The 23,881-nt window shown below is 36.4% G+C and overlaps 1 pseudogene across 1 annotated transcript in view; it reads left to right on the top strand.

Moving 5' to 3' along the window:
* The window catches only part of LOC147580158 (uncharacterized), a 243,780-nt pseudogene that overhangs the window by 103,615 nt on the left and 116,284 nt on the right, over nt 1-23,881 (top strand). The window contains exon 7 of the transcript XR_015251957.1: nt 3,515-3,757. The product of XR_015251957.1 is annotated as an uncharacterized LOC147580158 (transcript). The remainder of the gene's footprint in view (nt 1-3,514; nt 3,758-23,881) is intronic.

The raw sequence follows: 23,881 nt of genomic DNA, 5'->3' as shown, positions 1-23,881 counted from the left end.
CAGCAGGTCTACTGCGGAAGTGGGTTGGTGGGGGGAGAGTGTGGAGAATAATCCATATAAAGAGAAATATGAATAAATGTAAAAAGCATAAAAATGTGTGGTATCAAAAAAATTAATGTCCACAATAAATTGTCTTCCTCCTCCTCCTCCTCCTCCTCCTCCTCCTCCTCCTCCTCCTCCTCCTTCTTTTATTTTATGGGTAGATTTTACTGTCATTTTAGGCTACTATTAACAGCATCTCATTTGATAATGACAAATTTGTTGACATCTCTCCTCTTTTAGATTTAGTTGAATGCAAAGAAAACCTTTGAAATGCAAATAAGTGATCCTTTCTTATGCCCCCAAGAAGGTTTGGAACATGGCAAGACTTGAATGTGTCTTGGAAAATGCCATCTAATTCCAGAAAAGTGTAGGAGTCCATACCTAATCCTCAGACAGATAAGGACTGACTGAACATGAAATACAGACTGTGGTCAACTTTAATTCTTTCCCACATCAGATTTCCATGAAACCCTGTCATTTCTTTGAGTGAGACAAATGAATGTCTCTAATACTTTATACATCCATTGGTAAAATTCAATTCAAAAACAACTCTAAGATCAAATATAAATTATTTTGCTGTTGTATTTAATTCTGGATTATCCTCTTGTCTTTTCTTTGGCATGAGAACAAATTACCATTGGTGAAGTCCAAAGATTATAAAGCACTACTTAAGCATTCATGTGAAGTATCAAGATTAGGAGAGAGCACAAAGACTAGTGTGTTAAAGAATAAAGTTTCTGAGGGGCGCCTGGGTGGCTCAGTTGGTTAAGCGGCCGACTTCGGCTCAGGTCATGATCTCGCGGTCCGTGAGTTCAATCCCCGCGTCAGGCTCTGTGCTGACAGCTCAGAGCCTGGAGCCTGTTTCAGATTCTGTGTCTCCCTCTCTCTGACCCTCCCCTGTTCATGCTCTGTCTCTCCCTGTCTCAAAAATAAATAAAAAAAACGTTAAGAAAAAAAAAAAAAAAAAAGAATAAAGTTTCTGAGACCAGATGGGGCAAATTACACAGGTTTTAAGGAGAAAGTACAACACTCGGTTTTAGAGGGAAAGGAGGAGAGATAATATGTTTTGGCAGTAGTTTGGGTTCTTAGTACAGAAGATATTATTTTAATCGTCTTCATAATTGAATCTAATAATATGCCTTCCCTGTAACAGAAAATTGTATTTCCTCTGTCTCTGTGGGTACCCTCCTCTGAGACTAAGAAAACTATTTGTGAAATGAGAATTGAAGAGGGATCATATTCTTTTAGATGACTTTCCTCAGCCCTCGCGTCAGAGAGCCTGAGTCAGCCTCAGGCACTGAGCACCGGCTCAGACCGAACCTGCTGGTACTTCTTTTGCTGCAGAGCACAGTCACATACTCCTGGGCCAAACATGTTGGAGCCTTGTTCCTCCATCTACTCCGGTTGACCTCTAACAAAACTCTGCTCTCTCTCCATTTGTCTGTGAAGAGAGTTTTCATTTTAAACTCTTCCAATCTAACAGAGGGAAAAGGTTAAAAAGAAAATCAAACACCCCCTTCCAAAAACAAACAACAACAAAAAAGTAGTCCACAGTTTCCCACTGTACTGGAGCCAAGCACTCTGCCAGTTTTGCTCTCATGTCTCTGAGTTGTACCCTGACCTTTCATATGACCAGTGGGGCTTGTTGCATAAGATCTATCTGGGTGCCTTTTTAAAAGTGCTATCTTTGTCCATATTTCAAAACACTCACAGATATTTTATCATTAATTAGTATTCATATTATGTCTCAAACAATCTGTTCAAGAATAGGGGAAGTGAACTAGTTGGACAGCTCTTCTGTTTGTCTAGTGATTAACATGGATGATGTGTGTAGAGCCTGAGACCTTATAGAGGGAGGAGGCGGTCAAATATTGGGTAGGTAACTCCTGGAACATTTAGAAGCTCACCTACTTTGGAGGTTAGACTTCTCCAGAAAAACTATACTTGGCAAAGAGGGTGGGGAGACACAGACCTCTTTAAAAATAGACCCATGCCTTTTTGATTCACAGCATCCTGGATTTGCTTTTCATCATGTTATCATGCCACTTGGGAGCTGGCTGGACTCCCTTGTTCAGTGACATATATTTCATAGTGGTTTTTTTTTTTTTTTTTAAACCATTTGTTCTTTCAACCACAACATGCTTTGCATTTCTCTTTCAAATTTGAGGGTGTATATATAGATTGATCAAAATAATATTTTTTAACATTCCAAACAATTTAGAAAGATAGTGGATGGGTGTCAGTTAATCTATTATGTTCCTCTCTTCCTCCTCCCCCTCTTCAGCTGCTAATCTTAGAACTTGTGTGCCAAATTGTGTAAGATATTCTTCCAATAGCTACATGTGTGACTCTTTTGTGAGCTCTACAGACAGTTATGAGGACAGATTTGGAGTTGCATATGGGACTGTCACATGATTTGATTGCCTTGTCTTCCAGGCACTGAGATTTCTTTTCACTGAGCTTTAATACTGAGGAATTTTTAGTTGTGATGGAAGTTCAGCAAAGTCTCTATTAAAGAATTTACACCAGGAATGGGGAAGAAAAAAAAAAGTTTTTACTCAACACCACTCTGTATTTGGCATCTCTATATACTGAGCAGTTCATATGTTTATTTTTTCCAATAGTGAAAAAAATTCACAGAATTTTTATGAAAATCAGAAAGCTAAGAGCCTTTATTATCCTCTTTGCTCTTTTGGAGCAAGATCTAGTAGATGTCTCGACAGAAAAAGGAAGCAGATGCTTTGTAAAAAGGTCTCATATAATTCATGTCCAATTATAGAAAATGATCCACAGGAAAAAAAAATGTTATCTATCAACTGTTAGGAGCCAAAAATACTGCGCCTTTAGTCTCTGAAACAGAAAGGTGCAAATCCATTTTCAACCTTACAGAAACATATTGAAAACCCTCTTTCAAGACCCCAACACCACATCCCCTCATCCCATTGAATGACAGGGCCACCCCTGAGGGACACACTGCATTAAAAGAAGATCTTTCTCCTAATCTTATTTCAGCTGTTTCTCAAGAATAAATCAATGTTCTAGTGATAGCTGTGTCCCATGCATTAAGACACATATTATATTTTTAAAGTGTTAATCATATATACCCAGAGAGCTTTTTTCTTTTCCTGCTCAATGTATAAGACTTTTCATCCTCATATTTTTTTTCACCCTGTAAAACACATACACTAGTTAATTACTGAGAGCTTCACCTATTAGGTTTGAAGTCCTAATCTGGAAGTAATAACGATGGCTAGCATATATCAATTGCTGCTCTGAGCCTAAACCCTATAAAACAAATTTTGTATATACATTACTTCTAATCTGCAGAATAACTCACCAAAGTGGGTATTATTATTATTATTATTATTATTATTATTATCTTTTTCCCAGTAGAGTAAGAACTCAGAAATAGCTTTAGTGAGGAGAGAGTCTATTTTCTTACTTTGGACCTTAATTTCCTTACCTGTTTTAGGTTGGAGAAGTCCTGTGCCTTGCTGGGCAAATTGCACTAACACTTTGCACAATGAAACTTGTGAGTGGTGGAACATGAGCAGAAGCTTCCTTGTCCCTACACTACACCCTGCAAATTCTGGAGGCCACGCATAGAGGCACTGGGCTTCCCCACGTTCTCAGGGCTCACTGTTACATAACAAGCACCAAGTTCATGGTAACTCCTCTGGATTCCTGGCTGAAGAACTTCAGAACACATAAGAAGGTACCTATAGTATCTGTTCTATTTCTGGTCTCCAAAGGAGCAATTCATGAAAAGCTTTTCTTCAGACAATATCAAGTCATTCTCTATGCATTTCATAACGCTTCGAACTAAATCTGGCATAATGAGATTTGATCGAGCTGTTATGTTCTGCTGCGTAAGTGGCTGTGCACAATTGAGAAAGAAAATTGCTTAATAGGAAGTTATAGTCATCACTAACTTTATCTTAATTCTCCAAAGCAGTAAGTTAAGACTCATTTAAGAGCAGCTTAGAGCTCTCAGAAAACGTTGAAAAACTACTCTGTTTAGAAACACTTCTGTCCATATGGCACACTGTCCTCTCTGGAAATGGGGGTTTATCTTTCTGATATCGTATTCTCTTGGGGTGAGTTTTATCTTATGTCTCCAGAGACATTTGAAATGGCCTTTTCTATCTATTCTTCTAAAATATGTAACAGAGATGATATTTTTCAGCATAAGAGCTGTATCTTGGTTTAAGGTGGTAACTTTTAGTTATCCCACAGACATCCAAAAGCCATTTCTGAAATATACTGAATTTAGAATGCACCATTATTCATACTATTGTATCATCAGAAAGGAATGAATATTTAAAATAAATAGAAGGGGTGCCTGGGTGGCGCAGTCGATTAAGCATCCAACTCTTGGTCTCAGCTCAGGTCCATGATATCGCTCAGGTCCATGATAGTTTGTGAATCTGAGCCCTGCATCGGGCTCTGCTCTGATGGTGCGGAGCATGCTTGGGATTCTGTCTCTCCTTCTCTCTGCCCCTCCCCTGCTTGTGCACACTCTCTCTCTCTCTCAAAATAAATAAATAAATAAATAAATATAAGAAGTTTTTAAATAAGTAGTAGTTTAAGCTGATGGTTGGAATTTATTCTAGAAAGAACTTCTGAGAATCTATTCTCTGCTAATATTTAAAGCTACATTGGCAATGCCATTGTTATTTGCAGTGGTATTATTATTTCCCTAGTAAATCTCTGAGATGGATGAACAACCAGTAAAGCTAGTAAGAGTTTTAGTATGTTTAGAGCTTAATAAGAAAGTAAAAGATTTTTTACTTTTCGGTGATAAGGAAATATGAAAAAATCTTTTACTTTCTAAATATCAGGAGTAACCAATTTAAAAAGATAATGGAGGAAAAAAGACAACATGCACAGTAGTCTTCAAAAACTATAAGAAATGTTAGGACCTAGGGGTGTCTGAGTGGCTCAATCTGTTGAGTGACTGACTCTTGGTTTCTGCTCAGGTCATGATCTCATAGTCATGAGATCGAGCCCCATGTTGGGTTCTGCGCTGAGCACAGAGCCTGCTTGGGATTCTCTCTCTCTCTCTCTCTCTCTCTCTCTCCCTCTCTCTCTTTCTGTACCTCACCCACACTTACACACACTCTCTCTCTCAAAAACAAATAAACTTAAAAATATATTTTAGGTTTCTTCTATAAAGAAAACCGTAAATCTTTATGGCAGGATGAAGCTTTAAAAAATTTAGAAGAGGGGTGCCTTTATAAGAGGTGAGCCACTGTGAGTTAAGTGTCCACTTCAGCTCAGGTCATGATCTCACAGTTTGTGGGTTTGAGCCCCGCATTAGACTCTGTGCTGACAGCTCAGAGCCTGGAGCCTGCTTCGGGTTCTGTGTCTCCCGCTCTCTCTGCCCCTCTCCCACTCGTGCTCTGTCTCTCTCCCTCTCAGAAATGAATAAACATTAAAAAAAAAAGTTTAAAAAAATTCATAAGATACACCACGTTTCTGAATGGAAATTATTTAAAGATATATGGTTTTAAATAGTTTTTATTTTTAAAATAAACATTATTTCGTTAAAATCAAATCTCATAAGGAATGTACTTAACACAATGATTCTGAAGCAGATTTGGAAGAACAAAGCAGGCAAAAATAGCCTGGAAATTTTTACCAGAAAAAGAAACTAAAGAAGAAAGAAAGATATAAAGGAGGAGGGGAGGAAGAATAAAAAAAAAAAAAAAAAAAAAAAAAAAAAAAAAAAGCCTCACACTGCCAGATGTTAAAATATAATGGAAAGATACAATTAAAATCAAGTAGCTTTGGTACAGTAACAGATAATAATCCCAAACTTGAAATCTCTCTTAAAATCACATGCTTTCATATTTGTAGATGTAGAAGTGTTTGCTTAGATGCTGCCTGTTAAGGATTTAGCAAACTTTGCTTTGGAGATGCCTTGTCTTCCATGAATGAGCCTGCTCATTCCACACCTGATAAAAGGTGGAGTTTGCCAACAGTCTGTACTAGCTGCCTCTTACTTTGATTGTTACACTTGAAGTTCCTCCGAACCCAGCAGGGTCTAAAGCTCAATTATCTGAGAGCCCTCCCTCCTCCTCGTGACTACGGGGGTCTGTAGCATTCTTATAAAAGTCGCTTTCAATTGGTAGGGAAAATATTTCCTGGATTTGTGCTTTATTTAATTTTTGCTGTGGCTGACACATTTGAATTTGAGCTATTTCACAGATTCCCCCCCCCCCCACCGCCCCTAGTGGCTTCATTTGGTATTCAATGTAAGCTAAAAATAAGATGATATAAAAATTTAAATTATATAAGCTAAACTTCAGTTTTAATATAGAATTAAAATATTTAGTCATAATGTATTTCTTCTCACTTATCCACAGATGTAAGTCCCAATTTTCAAAAAGTTTCACCAAGAGAAGATTGGGCAGTATTTTCAATGAGGCTAAGGGGCCAAATAAATACTGGTCATCTTTATAGATCTTGAAAAATAAAGGTAATTTCTAAGCATGCCAACCGTGCCCACTTTACAACTAAGTGTAATGCAAATTACCATATCAAACAGAAAATTTGAGTGTTCCAGTTAGTGGTGTTTAGTGTCCTGCTTAGTTAGTGTCAGTTTGGGCACTGCTTATAATACTTTGTTACAGAATCATTGTATGTAATTATTTTGCTGTTGTAAGAGTGCATTTAGAGTGAAGAAGAAAGTAAGTTTGGGAAAGATTATTTTGCAGAGTTGACACTTATGGCCAGTATTCCAAGATATAAAAGGAATGTACCTAGTTTTTGCTTTAAAAATGACTTGCTGGGTCACCTGGGTGGCTCAGTCAGTTGAGTATCCGACTTCAGCTCAGGTCATGAGCTCACGGTCCTTGAGTTCGAGACCCGTGTTAGGCTCTGTGCTGACAGTTCAGAGCCTGGAACCTATTTCAGATTCTGTGTCTCCCTCTCTCTGCCCCTAGCCCGCTCATGCTCTGTCTCTCTGTCTCTCAAAAATGAATAAGTGTTAAATTTTTAAAAAAATAAAAATAAATAAAAATGACCTGCTAAAAACAAAAATAAATAAAATAAAAATAAAAAAATAAAAATAAAAATGACTTGCTATCAGAAGTTAAATGATCATTTTATAACTTTCTATAAAGTGAAAGAAAAGTGTTTTTAATTTATTTTTTTTTTTTTTTTTTTTTTTTTTTTATTTTTTTTTTTATTTATATATGAAATTTATTGTCAAATTGGTTTCCATACAACACCCAGTGCTCATCCCAAAAGGTGCCCTCCTCAGTACCCATCACCCACCCTCTCCTCCCTCCCACCCCCCATCAACCCTTAGTTTGTTCTCAGTTCTCAACAGTCTCTTATGCTTTGGCTCTCTCCCACTCTAACCTCTTTTTTTTTTTTTTTTTTTTTTTTTTGTTCCCCTCCCCCATGGGTTTCTCTTAAGTTTCTCAGGATCCACATAAGAGTGAAACCATATGGTATCTGTCTTTCTCTGTATGGCTTATTTCACTTAGCATCACACTCTCCAGTTCCATCCACGTTGCTACAAAAGGCCATATTTCATTTTTTCTCATTGCCACGTAGTACTCCATTGTGTATATAAACCACAATTTCTTTATCCATTCATCAGTTGATGGACATTTAGGCTCTTTCCATAATTTGGCTATTGTTGAGAGTGCTGCTATGAACATTGGGGTACAAGTGCCCCTATGCATCAGTACTCCTGTGTCCCTTGGATAAATTCCTAGCAGTGCTATTGCTGGGTCATAGGGTAGGTCTATTTTTAATTTTCTGAGGAACCTCCACACTGCTTTCCAGAGCGGCTGCACCAATTTGCATTCCCACCAACAGTGCAAGAGGGTTCCCGTTTCTCCACATCCTCTCCAGCATCTATAGTCTCCTGATTTGTTCATTTTGGCCACTCTGACTGGCGTGAGGTGATACCTGAGTGTGGTTTTGATTTGTATTTCCCTGATAAGGAGCGACGCTGAACATCTTTTCATGTGCCTGTTGGCCATCCGGATGTCTTCTTTAGAGAAGTGTCTATTCATGTTTTCTGCCCATTTCTTCACTGGGTTATTTGCTTTTCGGGTGTGGAGTTTGGTGAGCTCTTTATAGATTTTGGATACTAGCCCTTTGTCCGATATGTCATTTGCAAATATCTTTTCCCATTCCGTTGGTTGCCTTTTAGTTTTGTTGGTTGTTTCCTTTGCTGTGCAGAAGCTTTTTATCTTCATAAGGTCCCAGTAATTCACTTTTGCTTTTAATTCCCTTGCCTTTGGGGATGTGTCGAGTAAGAGATTGCTACGGCTGAGGTCAGAGAGGTCTTTTCCTGCTTTCTCCTCTAAGGTTTTGATGGTTTCCTGTCTCACATTCAGGTCCTTTATCCATTTGGAGTTTATTTTTGTGAATGGTGTGAGAAAGTGGTCTAGTTTCAACCTTCTGCATGTTGCTGTCCAGTTCTCCCAGCACCATTTGTTGAAGAGACTGTCTTTTTTCCATTGGATGTTCTTTCCTGCTTTGTCAAAGATGAGTTGGCCGTACGTTTGTGGGTCTAGTTCCGGGGTTTCTATTCTATTCCATTGGTCTATGTGTCTGTTTTGGTGCCAATACCATGCTGTCTTGATGATGACAGCTTTGTAGTAGAGGCTAAAGTCTGGGATTGTGATGCCTCCTGCTTTGGTCTTCTTCTTCAAAATTACTTTGGCTATTCGGGGCCTTTTGTGGTTCCATATGAATTTTAGGATTGCTTGTTCTAGTTTCGAGAAGAATGCTGGTGCAATTTTGATTGGGATTGCATTGAATGTGTAGATAGCTTTGGGTAGTATTGACATTTTGACAATATTTATTCTTCCAATCCATGAGCAGGGAATGTCTTTCCATTTCTTTAAATCTTCTTCAATTACCTTCATAAGCTTTCTATAGTTTTCAGCATACAGATCCTTTACATCTTTGGTTAGATTGATTCCTAGGTATTTTATGCTTCTTGGTGCAATTGTGAATGGGATCAGTTTCTTTATTTGTCTTTCTGTTGCTTCATTGTTAGTGTATAAGAATGCAACTGATTTCTGTACATTGATTTTGTATCCTGCAACTTTGCTGAATTCATGTATCAGTTCTAGCAGACTTTTGGTGGAGTCTATCGGATTTTCCATGTATAATATCATGTCATCTGCAAAGAGCGAAAGCTTGACTTCATCTTTGCCAATTTTGACGCCTTTGATTTCCTTTTGTTGTCTGATTGCTGATGCTAGAACTTCCAGCACTATGTTAAACAACAGCGGTGAGAGTGGGCATCCCTGTCGTGTTCCTGATCTCAGGGAAAAAGCTCTCAGTTTTTCCCCGTTGAGGATGATGTTAGCTGTGGGCTTTTCATAAATGGCTTTTATGATCTTTAAGTATGTTCCTTCTATCCCGACTTTCTCAAGAGTTTTTATTAAGAAAGGGTGCTGGATTTTGTCAAAGGCCTTTTCTGCATCGATTGACAGGATCATATGGTTCTTCTCTTTTTTTTTGTTAATGTGATGTATCACGTTAAAGTGTTTTTAATTTAATCACCTATGCCTAAAAGGATATTTGAGTATGTTCTTACTGGAATAATTAGTAATATGAACATATCATAATAAGCTATTACACGCTTTCCAGAAATTTCTTGGTTCTTTTGTTTTCTCTGAAGGTGCAAGGAGAGTCCCGACTGACATAATATTATTCAACATGCTGGTACTTTTTAGGATCATAGTGTTGGTTGTTAAAACTTTACTAAATTGACTTGACAGTTTCAAATTAAGTATCATCTTGTGTTTTTCCTTTCTCCATATCTTTTTAATAACAGTGTCATATAATATGATGGTTTTATGAGTGGTTATGCTATCTCATTCATCAGAGTAATCAATGGGGAAAGGAGCCATATGGGTTGTAGTCCATTTGTATTGATAGGACAGATGGCATTATTGATAGATGGAAATATTCCAAATATTTATTGTATAATGTTATCGCAGGGACTCTGACTTCTGAATTTTCATACTTTCATTTCTACAGTAACAGGCAAATTAAGTAATTTATTCAGTTACCATGTATTCCATTTAATTATATCACTGTGTGAATTGTAGCATTAATTACCTTCCAGTTAATACTTTATTTTACATGATGGACATTTTTCTTTATAAGCCTTTGTGTTTATCTGATTTCTGACCAAGCCATCAGTTCACTACTGAGGATTTTAAGGCTGAAAACAGTATTTGGAGCAGACAGTAAGTTAAAGATAGGATCCCCGAAGTGAATGAAGTACAGATCCCATAACAGTCCTTCCCCAACATCACCTCCAGTGGGAGGCAGAGAAGAAAGGGCTAGTCTTAAAGACTCTATACATTTGCCTCTTGCACAACTTTCTACCCCCAATAGATTTCCTAAAATTATGTCCTAATATAAGTGTGAACATAAGGACAGAATGATGAATGGTATGATTCAAGTTCTAATTATATTTCATTTTCTCAATTTGAAAATTGAGTCATTTTAAGAAGGGTTACTGCTGGTATAGTATAGTTAATGCACTGGCCTCACAAATGTTGGACTTCATTCCAAAATCACACCTGCACTAGTAGAAATAGATGAAATCCAGTGGGAAAGAGGTCTTCACTTTTTACTGTGTATACTTTTGTATTGTTTAAATGCTTACTGAATACATATAGTCAAGCTTTACTTTTGCAACTGCAGGGTAAAAAAATGATAGTTTGAGTCATTCCCAAACTTCTATTGCCATTGTTTTATTTTTAAAATGCTATCAATCCCTACTGTTGAAAGTCTACTATGTATTTATTATTTTTTTAATGTTTATTTCTTTTTGAGAGAGAGAGAGAAAGACAGAGCATGAGTTGGGGAGGGGCAGAGAGAGAGGGAGACACAGAATCTGAAGCAAGTCTATATGTATTTAAACACTGCTAGGAGGTCTCTGATCGTACCTCCAGATAACTTACTATTTTATTGAGAAAATAATATAAATTCTTTAAGAGTAGTGACTATGTTTCAAACTAAAATTCAGAACACATTGTCCAATCGCATTTTTTTTAATTTGTAAATTTATTACTGTGAAAAAATTACAAAAACATAAAAACTAAAGCCTTTTATATTTAGCTAAAAATTTATCAAGTTACCTGCACTCCTGACTGACATCACTAAATTCCCAGTATCTAGCTAACTGCCTTACACATACTGAGAGTTCGATGTTTGCTGGTTGATTAATAAGGTACGACGCTGTACATCTACAAACATTTGGAAACATAGAGTTTAGTTATATATATATTTTCAAAGTTATAGTGTGATCCCATGAATCAAATAGAAACTTTAAGCTAAAGTTTGATAAGGTCAATCTTTTAAGAAAGTTCCTATAGATACAGACTATGTAATCATATTGAAAGAATAAGTTGACCAAGGTTTATTTAGTCAAAACTATGTAAGAGCATTCAGTGAGGCAAGAAGAGGACAAGGTAACTTAGACATATCCCATTAAAGATAGACTGTCTGCCATATGATTTAGAGCAAAACAGCACTACTTGTATTCCTACTGCGCTATCAAATACAAATGAACCAAATACACCCTGACGATTCCAGATTTCTCCAACACTTTAGAACAGTTTCAGAAGCACTGATTAAAATGGCATAGACAATATCCTGATAGAAATCTTAGGACCAATAATAAACCAAGGAAAAGACTAGCACTAATTGAAGTGATATGGAATTCTACTCATATTTACTGTTCCTTTAAAAAAAAAAATCAAAGTTTAGGGGCACTTAGGTGGCTCAGTCAGTTAAGCATCTGACTCATGATTTGGCCTCACATCATGATTTCACAGTTCATGGGTTTGAGACCCGCATCAGGCTCTGTGTTAACAGAGTGGATCTTGCTTGGGATTCTCACTCTCTCCCTCTCTCAGCCCCTCTTCCATCCATGCTTGCTCTTTCTTATCTGCCTCCCCCTCCAATCTCTCCTCTCTCTCTCTCTCTCTCTCTCTCAAATAAATAAATAAACATTTAAGATAAAATCAAAGTCCAGGGGCACCTGAGTGGCTCAGTTGGTTAAGCGTCTGAATCTTAGTTGGGCTCAGGTCATGATCTTATGGTTTATGAGTTTGAGCCCCATGTCGGGCTCAGCACTGATAGTGCAGAGCCTGCTTGGGATCCTCTCTTCCCGCCCCCCCCCCCCCCCCCCCCGCTCCTTCCATGCTTTCACTCTCACTCTCTCTCTCTTTCTCAAAAATAAAAATAAACTTAAAAAAATCAAATCTAAGTAATATAAAGGCATGGGTTGTTCTGTTTTTTTGCTTTTTGTTTTTTGGTTTTTTTGGGTTTGTTTTTTTTTTTATCAGTAAAGACTTTTATTTTCTTCCTTTATGGAATCACAAATAAAAGTGCTTTCCAATAAAATTTGGGAACAATTTTTACTCTGAACTACATTCACAGCCTTTACCCTGCCCCAATACCCTTCTAAATTTTCTCATTATTGATGTTTGTCTTTCTCCCTCTCTCCTTCCTCCTTTGGTACTCTTTCACACATTGAGAGACAGAAACAAAGACAGAAAGACACATCAGCCATTCCTTTGGATCATGAAATGAGAAACTTTTCAGGCAACACTGCAATGTAGTTATGTTGTTATCTGGTGGTTGTTTTAAGATTTTATTTTTCCTTTCTTATTTTCAATTTTGTATATTTGGAGACAGTTTGTTATGTCTTCCTGCTGATGGAAAGAAGAAAAAACTATCTGGAACAGAGCAAATATCTAAAAATATTTGATCATATGTATAGTGAATGAATGACTGTCTTCACTGTATTTTGCTAGAGAATTTTCTCTTGAAACCTCTCAACTATAGTTTTGAGAATGGCTCATCCTCTCCACTCAAAAAAGACCATACATTCCTAAAAATAAGACATGAAGACTAAATCTCAGAACTTAATTTGTATTCCATGTATTTCATATGGCCCAAAATTATTTAAAGGCAAACAAAAGGTATTAAAATTGTGTTTTAAATAAATAAGAACTATATGGAAGCAAATTTTCTTTATAATATTTTAAGAGCCCTGGAATATTTATCCAACTAATCTTCTTTTTAAGATATAATGTTCTTACAGAAGAAACAATATTAAAGTGCTCTATAATAAATTTCTAAATTTAGTCCCTAGTCATTCGGACTTTGATTTAATCATTTTTGTCAGGTGAAAATATATATAATGTTTTTTTCAGGCTACTACTTAATTTTTGAAGATGGGATGATAGTAATTGATCATGCTGTGAATAAAGAAATAAATGTTTCATACTAAAGCAGTATATAAGCTGAAGTTCTTGAACAAAAGCAGCCTGTCGACTATGATGCATTTAAGTACAAGAAAGATTGATGTTTGCCAAATGTCAAATCAGAGAGAAGAAAGATGTTTTCAAGCTTAGGGGATTGCCAACAATGAAAGGCAAAATAAATAAAAATTTAGATGTACAATATTGTTATACCTTGTCAAGGAAATGTTAATTGAGATCAGGTCTCCTTTTTGAAAACATAATGTAAAATTTCCACCAAAAAACTACTCAACAGTCTGGCAATTAACACAAAAGTAGAATTTTAAAAGATACAAAGAGATGGCTGACATTAACAAAAATTGTGCTGTTAGATTATCAAAAAGCTATGCCCTAGATTTCATTGTCAATGAACTCCTACCGATTAATTAATATAATTGGTTGTGTTACTAAGAGAAAGCTAAGAGTTTTGAAAATTATCGGCATGAACCATGTGGGACTCCACCGTGAATTCAATAGTTAAAATATGCAGGTTTCTGTTTATTTATTCTGCATTATCAGGTTTATGACATTTATTTGGTAGCTAGATATTGTTGTGAATGTGCAATGATTTGAGTTATTAAAATAGAGTTTGCTTATGATCTATGCTAAGAACACGCAGTGCATTCAAATAGCGAAGTAACATTAGGCCTTTCATCTCAGAGTGGTATGTTTCATTTCCCTAGGGTTGGGATTAAATTGAGATTTTGTATTCATTTGAAGTAATTGTAATGAGAATATTTAACATGGGTCAAATGGAGAATACTGGCACCCTAAAAGTGCTTAGAAATAATTTGCCTTTTTATACATTTTTCCACAGTGGGATTGAAAAAGATTACCACGCCTTGTTTAACGATGCTATATTGTTCTATTTGTGAATCTAATGAAATCTTTGGCAGAAAAGAGCATAAATTGCTTAAATGAATTTTTAAAATAAGGTGTCTGAATCAAATAATTATACATTTGAAACACATGAGATACTATTAACAATCTTTACAATCTTTACAATCAGAGATATGTATATTTGAAAAAATCTTGATATTTCCTTTTTACTCCCATGATGGAAAGTGGGAGGAAAACTGTATTTTATTTGTTCACAGACTTGGGAAAGAATTGCTCAGCAGAGCTGTGTACCCACAGCAGATTTTTCCAGACTCCTTTTTCCCCGAAGCAGTCTTTTTATTTGAGCCCCATAAGTGATTTTCCATCTTTCTCACTGAAGTGCTCAGATATAGTAGGACCGCTCTCTCTCTCTCTCTCTCTCTCTCTCTCTCTCTCTTCCTCTCTCTCACTCTTTCTCTCAGGACATTGGCTTTGTTAAAGCCAAAAGGAAATAAATTATTTCTTTGTGCTGGTTGTGAGTGCTAAACTGGACCAGCCTGTCACTGAATGATCAGTTACTGAAAACCAATGTAAAAATTGTATTACATTGGATGATATCATGTGATCTTACAGGAAGTTTCTTTACAAAAGAGTGCAAATATCGATAAAGTTCATTGAGCTCTAAATGATATTCAGAAATTGTTTTAGTGCTAAAACATACCCAGTGATTGCTTGAGGCTAAATTATACTGTCTCAAAAGAAAATGATAAGTTGGGTCAATGTAACAGGCTAAAATAATACAACATTTTCTAAAAGATTACAGACTTTCTCTCTAAGTGAACATGTATTTGTGTGGAGCACATGCTAGCATAGCAGCTTGTTTGAATGTTCTGATAAACCCAGACATTACTTTAGGAAACAAACAAGTGTCTTCCCAGTACCGGTAGGAGTTAATATATTAATATAGCTACTATTCATTGTTTATGCTTGATGAAGACCTCAAAAACAGCTACTATATTATACATAACAGGCACAGACCACATCAATATCTGGAACGAGTCAAAGACAGCTAACAATAGCACTAAAATTTAAGATTATTCTGGAAGTTCTAGACAATTCAGTAAGGCACTGAACTACTAAGATGCATTAGAAAAAAAGGAGAGCAAATTGTCATTATCATGAAATGTATAATCATATACAATGTAATTTAGATCAAACATACCTAAAATTGCCCAGGGCTTACTCATCCTGTTTCGGAAGACTATAATAAATTGGGATAACGAGAATTGCCTGATATAGCTTTTTCTAATACATTTGCAGACTCCTGCCTTACACATATGTATATTTGTGTTGAGCTCATTCTCACATGGAGAAATCCAAGTAAATCAACTGGGAAAACTTCTTGAACTAAAAAGAAAATTAATTAAGATGGCATGATACAAATAAAGAATATATTTTTAAATTTTTCATCCTCCGATAATATCTTGATTTGTGGGTGGGGAAGAGGGAATATAAGATCATATAATAATCACAACTATTAAATAACTGGTAACATTCTTAAAAATTACACAAGACCCCTGTCTGGACAGAATTACAATACTTTCCTGTGTAACATACAGGAAGACAGATAAGCGTCAAGAGTTATGCTTCTTAATAGGACTATTGTTAAGACGGCATTCAACGTACAGACATAACTGTAACACATCAGTCAGAATTCTAGTGGGATTATTTTAGAAACATGAAAAAAGCTGTTTTAAAGTGTTTAGGAATCAGGATGCCTGGGTGGCTCAGTCGGTGGCTCAGAATTGAGCGTCCGACTTCGGCTCAGGTCATGATCTCAGGGTTTGTGGGTTCAAGCCCTGCGTCGGGCTCTGTGCTGACAGCTCAGAGCCTGGAGCCTGCTTCGGATTCTGTGTCTCCCTCTCTCTCTGCCCCTCCCCGACTCGCACTCTGTCTTGGTCTCTCTCTCAAAAGTAAATAAATGTATAAAAAAAATTAAAAAAAATAAACTGTTTAGGAATCAAAATGGCAAAGGACAATTTAAAAAGTATTAATAAGAAGAGATATGATGTATTAAATATGAAAATATTTTTCTAACACTACCATGTTTAGGATGGCTTGGTACAGCTGCAGCCAGATTAGTAAAATGTGAGAGATAAACATAAAATTAACTCTACATTTCTATGAACCAAATACGACAGAAACTCCTAATAATGTAGACAGGATGGGCTATTCAGTGAATGATAGTAAAAGATTTGGCTGGAATTTGGAAAGAAAAAAAAGAATGATACAATAGAATTCAGACATTAAACATAATTTTTAAAGAGTTTTAATTGCATAGAAATGCTCATAAAATAGAAAATATTGAAAATATTTATACAATATGAGTTTAGTCAGGTAAAATACATGCGTGTGTATGTACATGCGTGTATGTGTGTATGTATATATATGTATATACATATGTGTGTGTATATATGTATATACATATATATACATACACACATACATACATATATGTATGTGTGTGTATACACATACATATATGTATGTACATGTGTGTATGTATATATGTGTATATACACATATATACATACACACACACATACATACATATAAACTGGTAGGAACTATACCAGAATGATAAAAATGGTAAAAAAAAAAAAAAAAGGCGGGGGGGAGGGCAGGGGCAGGGAATGTTGATCTGATTACAGATGATTTTAATTTTCTTCTTTATACTTTTTGTAATTTGCAGTTTCTTTCTTCAATTATATTATATAATCAGAAAAGCAAAAGTTTTTGTCCTTGGATTTTAAAGTAGCCATCATGTTATCCCTGCACATAACAAATATTATAAAATTTGTTTATTAGCATCAAATTTATTAGCATAAAATAATTCCAGACTTGCCTCAAGATACAATTTTCAGGGCGCCTGGGTCGCTCAGTCAGGTAAGCATCCGACTTAGCTCAGGTCATGATCTCCTAGTCTGTGAGTTCAAGCCTGCCATCAGGCTCTGTGCTGACAGCTCAGAGCCTGGAGCCTGCTTTGGATTCTGCGTCTCCATCTCTCTTTCTGCCCATCTCCCACTCACACTCTGTCTCTCTCAAATAAATGAACATTAGAAAAAAAATTTTTTTAAATAAGATACAGTTTTGTTGTTGTTTTCCTTTTCCTTTTGTAATGTACAATTAGAATAACCTCGATAAGCAGAGGGCATACAACAATGCTCACCATTATATTTCCAGCACTTAGCATAATGGTTTCTCTCTCTTTTTTTTTTTAAGTAATCTCTACACCGAATGTGGGGCTTAAGCTCACAACCCTGAGATCAAGAGTCACACATTCTTCCGACTGAGCCAGCCAGGCACCCTGGCATAATGTGTAATACATAGTAGGCATGCAATAAATATTTGACTAAAGAAATAACTAATCAATTCAAAACTCATCTATTTGCAAAAATATTAATGAATTGGCCCTTTCAAATAATCTTTTTCTTTCCATGTTAGTCATTTTTTAAGGGGACAAGCTAATTAAGGAATGCCAATTTTTGGATTATCTAGTATCTAATTTGAACCAATGAAAAATATCCCACCCATCTTTTGTGGGTGCCTGGGTGGCTCAGTCAGTTGGTGCCCAACTATTGATTTCAGCTCAGATCATGATCTCAGAGTCATGAGATCAAGTCCTACATGAGATCAAGGGGATTCTTTCTCCCTCTCCTTCTGCCCCACTCGCCAACTCACAGACACACATGCTCGCTCTCTCTCTCTCTCTCTCTCTCTCTCAAAAAAAACACCAAAAACAATCCTCTTTTAATTTAACCTAGAAAGATGTAGGATAGTACACAAGGCAAGAACTGAAAACACCAGAGAAATGTCTTACTTCCTTCCTTTTTGCCATGCTAGCCCTGAATCTTCCTAGGGGACTTTCTGGTTTTGGAAATTTAACCCCCCACCCCCCACTTAAACTACAGCACCATGCCACCTATTGTTCAAATAGGTTCTCTTCTTTCTTTGTTTTCCAGACCATCTCTGGGCATTTGGCTTACAAGTTCTCCCTTGCTTGGAATCTTATTTCTTTTGAGGAGCCCAAAACTTCTCCAGTGGAGAAACAGAAACCATTCTCCTCCACCTCTCCTTTGAATGACTCAACATTTAATTCTCAGGGAGTCATTTTTCATTAAAACACCTCCCTGGAGTCTACGTTGTAATGGTGTCACAATGTCGGACCCTTACCCTTCTTCAAGTCTTGGTGCCTTCGTTTTCAGAAGTGTATTGTTTTTCTCTTTCTTCTATTATATACCCATACCCCTCCTGCCACCCACTGAGCATGGTCCTGTTCTGTTGAGAGAGGATCTTCTTCCCCTCAGGGTCATTTATGCTCAGCATTTCGCTGAATTGTATTCAGCTGATGTTGTAGTTATTCCATTCTTCTCTATGACACAGGGCTCTCCACATAAAAGCTTGGCAATTTGTCATTCTCAGTTTACACTGAAAACATAATAGCATGAAAAATAATTGATCCGGAAGTCAAGAAAGTTGGGTTCTAGTCCTTACTGTTTTTCTCTCAGCCACAAGTTAAAATGAATGGCAGTTAAACCAACTGTGACCTCCGTTTTCTTTAAAAATAATATTCTCTTCCATCTCTAACAGTCTTTGACCATTTCACTTATTTATTTATTCAACCAATGCCGTTTATCGAATGTTTACTGATTTTCCACCACTGTGTCAGGTATTCATTTAGAAATGAATTAGAACAGAAATGATTAAGAGGTAGTTCTCACCTCCATGATACAAGTTGCATTGCTTTCTGCATGAAACTCTGAGGGAGCTGATTATCCTATAACTAAGATGTTGAATCTTGGCTTTTGACTGAGCTTCTTAGGTAAGGTCTTTTAAAACTAGAGCTTAAATTAAGGAGTACCTGGGTGGCTCAGTTGGTTAAGCTTCCGACTCTTGATTTCAGCTTAGGTCTTAATCTCAGAGTTGTGAGTTCAAGCTCCATGTGGGGCCCCATGCTGGGTGTGAAGCCTACTTATAAATAAATATATATATATATATATATTTATATATTAAATAATATATGTATATATATTTAAAATATACATTAATATTAATATATATACATATATGTATATATCTTTAAAATAGAACACCTAAAGCATTAAATTATGTTATGTCATTCTATCAAAAGAATAATAAATTTTTTTAATTTCTATATTTAAAGCTATTTGGAGTGTTATTTTATAGGAATGCATTTATATTTTTTACAATCCCCTCCTAGTTGTACTTACGGTGGTATATTACCTATATTTAACTTTTAAGAATTTTGAGCAGGCAACTTTCTTCCATGATGACTTTTCAAATAAAGATTTCAGATCCCATTATGTTTGCTGTTACTTTCAGAATATAGGAAGGTACATCTTTGGTATCCTTCAAGAAGAACTTAACACATTTCATATTTGCTCACCTGAGGAAATTGCTTTTAAAAGAAAGAATAGCCAGACAGTTTTCCAAGATGAATAGCTCTTCCTGACTTGCACGTGATTCAAAGAGTAGAATAAATGAATAATTTTGCATGCAAGTTTCTTGGTTTGCTTACAACTTTCTGCTAAGATTCCAGAGACCTTTAAGCAAAGGATTCCACCAAGTACATTTGTTGTATGTGTATGTGTGTGTACATTTTTTTTCAGAAAGCATATGCTCGAAGGGCTATTAAGCAATTAGCTTCATGCATATAGATAGTTCATTTTGCACCAAACCATATGATGTGATTGGAATTTATAGAAAACCATCCTTCTTGCCAGGAACCGAGGCAAGTTAATTCTCTAGTTTGGAGAAGCGTGGTCTTATGGCTGCAATCTGTACCCTTAAAAATTAGGAGCTTAGTATTCTATATTCGATAGCTTAGAAAAGTATATAAAATATGAAAAAAATGTCTTTATTAAATATAGAAATTAGAAAAAGAAAACCCAAGTAGAGTACCTGATTCATTTATCGTGCTCACTAAATGTTTGTTTCTTACGATAAAATGAAACCAGCAGGGGTTGAGTTTAGGTTTGTTTTTTTTTTAATAAAAATATGTGCCATAAAGTTTTATGTCCTTGTCAGATTTGGCTCTGAGCTTTCTAGCAGTCTATGCAAAAAAGGGAATGCAGTCAGTGAAAGAATCCGTAATGTCAATGAGATAAAAACAAACTGGCCACTCAGGTGAAGCCCCGCTATTTCTAGAGATTTAATAACTATTTCCAGAATGAATGAATGATGCTGATAGCTGAGAAAAATTTCTTCCATTTGCATTTTTAGGAGGTCACTTGGCTCTTCACTATCTTTACAGTAAACATCAGAGAACTTCAGTTAGCTATTTCTCAGGTCAGTGGTCAAGGAAAACTGCTTTTATGGGGATAACACACAATTGCTTGCTATAGTAATGTGCCTTAATTCAAAAAATATTCTGAAATGCCTAGAAACCCTAGAGATAGGACGATTGCATATACTTCAGGCATGTATCCATTTTCCATGTGTAAAATAAGATTCTTTGCCACCTTTTAAAGTTCTAGTTGGGCTTTACAAAAGGAGTGTGTTACCATCTTATCTCATTTTTATAGTACTCATATCCAGGGCCACAACCATTCATCAGTATTTTTTCCTCTTTTTTGAGGGGTGGATATTATAGTAAAAGTCCATGGAATGTGTACTATAAGATGTAAAATTCTACATGATTGGCCTTTTGTAAATATTAAGCAAAACCAGTAAGTCAAAATGATCAGATTAACATATTTTAGCAGAAGCATCCATATGCAAGGAAATGTTGACATTCTTTATGAAAGCTGCTTTTTCCCTTTACTGCTGCCATTTTTATTGTGGATTTCCCTGTTCAGCACTTAGTTCCAATTTTTTAAATGATCCATTTCAACACTAGACAGCAATATTCTTCCAGTCCTATGAGTTTTGGGTTGCATTGTATTACATTAAAGATTGCAGGGCTCTACTGTGAATTATAGTATTAACATTTCTTGTATTTTAGAGGACTGTGTTCACAAGAATTAATGTGACTGAGTTCAGCAATTCTTTGTGTGCGCCTTTGAAGAGTAAAGTCCAGTGCAATTTAATCTTTAGTACTAACCAAGTTATGAGTTCCTTGTATAATTGCAAAAACTTTAAAAGTACAAAAACAATAGGGAATTCATTCGAGAATCCCAAAGAGATGTTTGATTTAAAGTTGACTTAGTTGAAGATGGTAATACTTTCAAGTGGTAACCAATTTACCTGAATGTGTTTCCCAGACTTTGCTTACAAGTTAGTTGCCTGAACTCAAAATGCAGTTTTCTTAGAAATGATGCTATAGATTCAGTTCCTTCCAATGGACACTTAAGCGTCAATGCTATCTCAACCCTTAAGAGCTTACTTACTGGTGGTGTGGAAAAAAAGGCAAGGACACAAATAACTCAGCAAACCTCTTTTCAACACATTGTCAAGTGCCTTACAAAGCAAGCTCAAATATGGCAGAAAGCCACCACCAAGTTTCAGAGTCAAAGAATGCATAAATTGTTACAAGCTTATTCTATAGATCAGCTACCCAGAAAGATATTGTGCTAATATCTTGTTCTCAACTCATTGCCATTTCTCCTTCCTCAGCATAAGTACCCTGCCACAGAGCTACCCACCCCCACCCCGCCCCCCCCTGCCAAATGGATAGGGCAATACACTATAAAGCTTTTCTGGCTAATGAATAATTAGAACCTTACTGGATTTAAGAACTTCACCTTTTTAATAAGCTTAAAATCTCTACCAAAGATTCTACCCAATCGGGTACATGATTAATATTGATCCACAAAAATAACTAATTGCCAAAGCAGAGGAATTTTTGTCTCTTTACCAGAAGTGGCGGAGTTTCTGACACCATAATCTATTTTCACCTGTGGTGAATTTATTTCATGATCTCTTTAGCATAGCCCAATATTCTTGTTATTCTTTTTGAGAAATGTTTACACTGTCTTACCTTAGATTTCATGTTTGCATTTGGAAAGAAGTTTTTATTTTTTCCCTGTGGATTCCATTAAAATGTGATTAAGAGCCCTATTCTATTAAATAAAGGATATCTCATTTTATCAATACTTGAATTTCTCTCCTACTCTTCAATTCAGAGATGACAGTAAAATATTTAACATCTGTAGCACCCACTCGTGGCCCACCAACCAACCCACACTTCTGGGTTCTTTTTCTCTCCTTGGCTCCGCCAGAGCCAAATTCCCATGGAGACTTAAGTTCCCAGAGCTACAGAAGGGACAAGGGCCAGTGAATCTGTAGGCATCCCTGTAGGAGCCGCTGGCCGTACCCAGGAGGGAAGGCTTTGAGAGACTGACTGGCACAGGCATCAACTAGTCAGAGTTAGAGCAGATTTCTGCAAACCAGAGCATTAACTCTTTACTTGCTATACCAAGGGCATCTTAGGTGAGAAGCCAGCATGGCAGACACTTTTACCAACCTTTTGGGGAGTTTTAAAATATTTTAATAATTCCCTGCTCGTGCTCTCTCTCTGTCTCCCAAAAATAAATAAACATTAAATTTTTCTTAATTTAAAATATTTTAATAATCTGTGGAGCCTTACCTGTAAATACTGACTGAGTATCAGACCTGCTCACAGCCCATTATAAGAAACTGGATCTATAGACTTAAGACAGTCGTGTGTGGATAAAAGGGCATTTTAGCCTGCTGTCTAAATGTTTCCTTATCTCCCATACTTGAATCCACCTCTCTTGCTTTGAAAGTGGATTCAGTGCCTGCAAGACTTTGGTATTTGTTTACCCAAACTTTTGACTTTCTCCTCCCTAAGCCTTGGTTTCCTCTTCTGTAAAATGGTTTATATTAATAGTATTTCAACATACTGTTCCTGTGAAGTTTAAATGAAAACATACAAGTGCAACCCTAGTGCAGTGCCCAAAATAGTGCTGGCCATCATCCCCTTTTCACAGGACCTGCAATTAATAGATCTTATAATCCTATATGTGGGTACATAGCTGATCGGTACATCTGACTCCATGAACACATACTGTGCATCGTGTTAGAACAAAGGTGACCAGAAAAATAGGTTATTACTGGGTATGAGAAGTTGTCATGCTTTCAGACACTACAGGGCTATTGTGTACTTTGACAACCTGAGGAAGCCTGGGGTTGCAGGGGCTGATGTCAGCTCGTGGCTTCTGGGCTTTTATTCCTAATGAGGAAGAGGTATTCTCGCTCTCTAGAAAGAGGGAGATCCTTTGTCAAGCTTCAGGTCACCCTGTACTCATATATTATCTTTTCCTTTGACTTTTGCTCAAAACCCGGGAATAGAGCATATCTTAAAAGCACTAATGTCAGGAAACCCCAGGCTCTTTCATTTCTGGGCAACATGACTGAGAAGACTGTCATAAAAGATATGGAATCGTAGGAGGAAATAAATAAAAATGAATCCTAGAGGGCAGCATAAAAAAAGTGTATAGAAAAACTCTGTTAACAAGTAAATGAGTATTCTTAACAAGGTTTTCTTGTCATCCTCTTTGACTGGCATCAGAGTCTTCATTTGAACCATGTCATCTTAGGTGCTCTGAGCAAATGTCAATTACAATCGGCACTCTTGATGAAGACTAAACATCAAAATGAGAATGGGAAGGAAGCACCGTGCCACACCATTTGCTGAGAACCTCTTTGAGCTCTATTTGTTTCCTCTTCCCTCT

The sequence above is a fragment of the Puma concolor genome, chromosome B3 (genome assembly GCF_028749965.1).
Source record: "Puma concolor isolate L17-30 chromosome B3, mPumCon1.1.hap2, whole genome shotgun sequence".
Taxonomy (NCBI): Eukaryota; Metazoa; Chordata; class Mammalia; order Carnivora; family Felidae; genus Puma; species Puma concolor.
The sequence above is the reverse complement of the archived record's forward strand: the minus strand, read 5'-3'. Positions and strand labels throughout refer to the sequence as shown.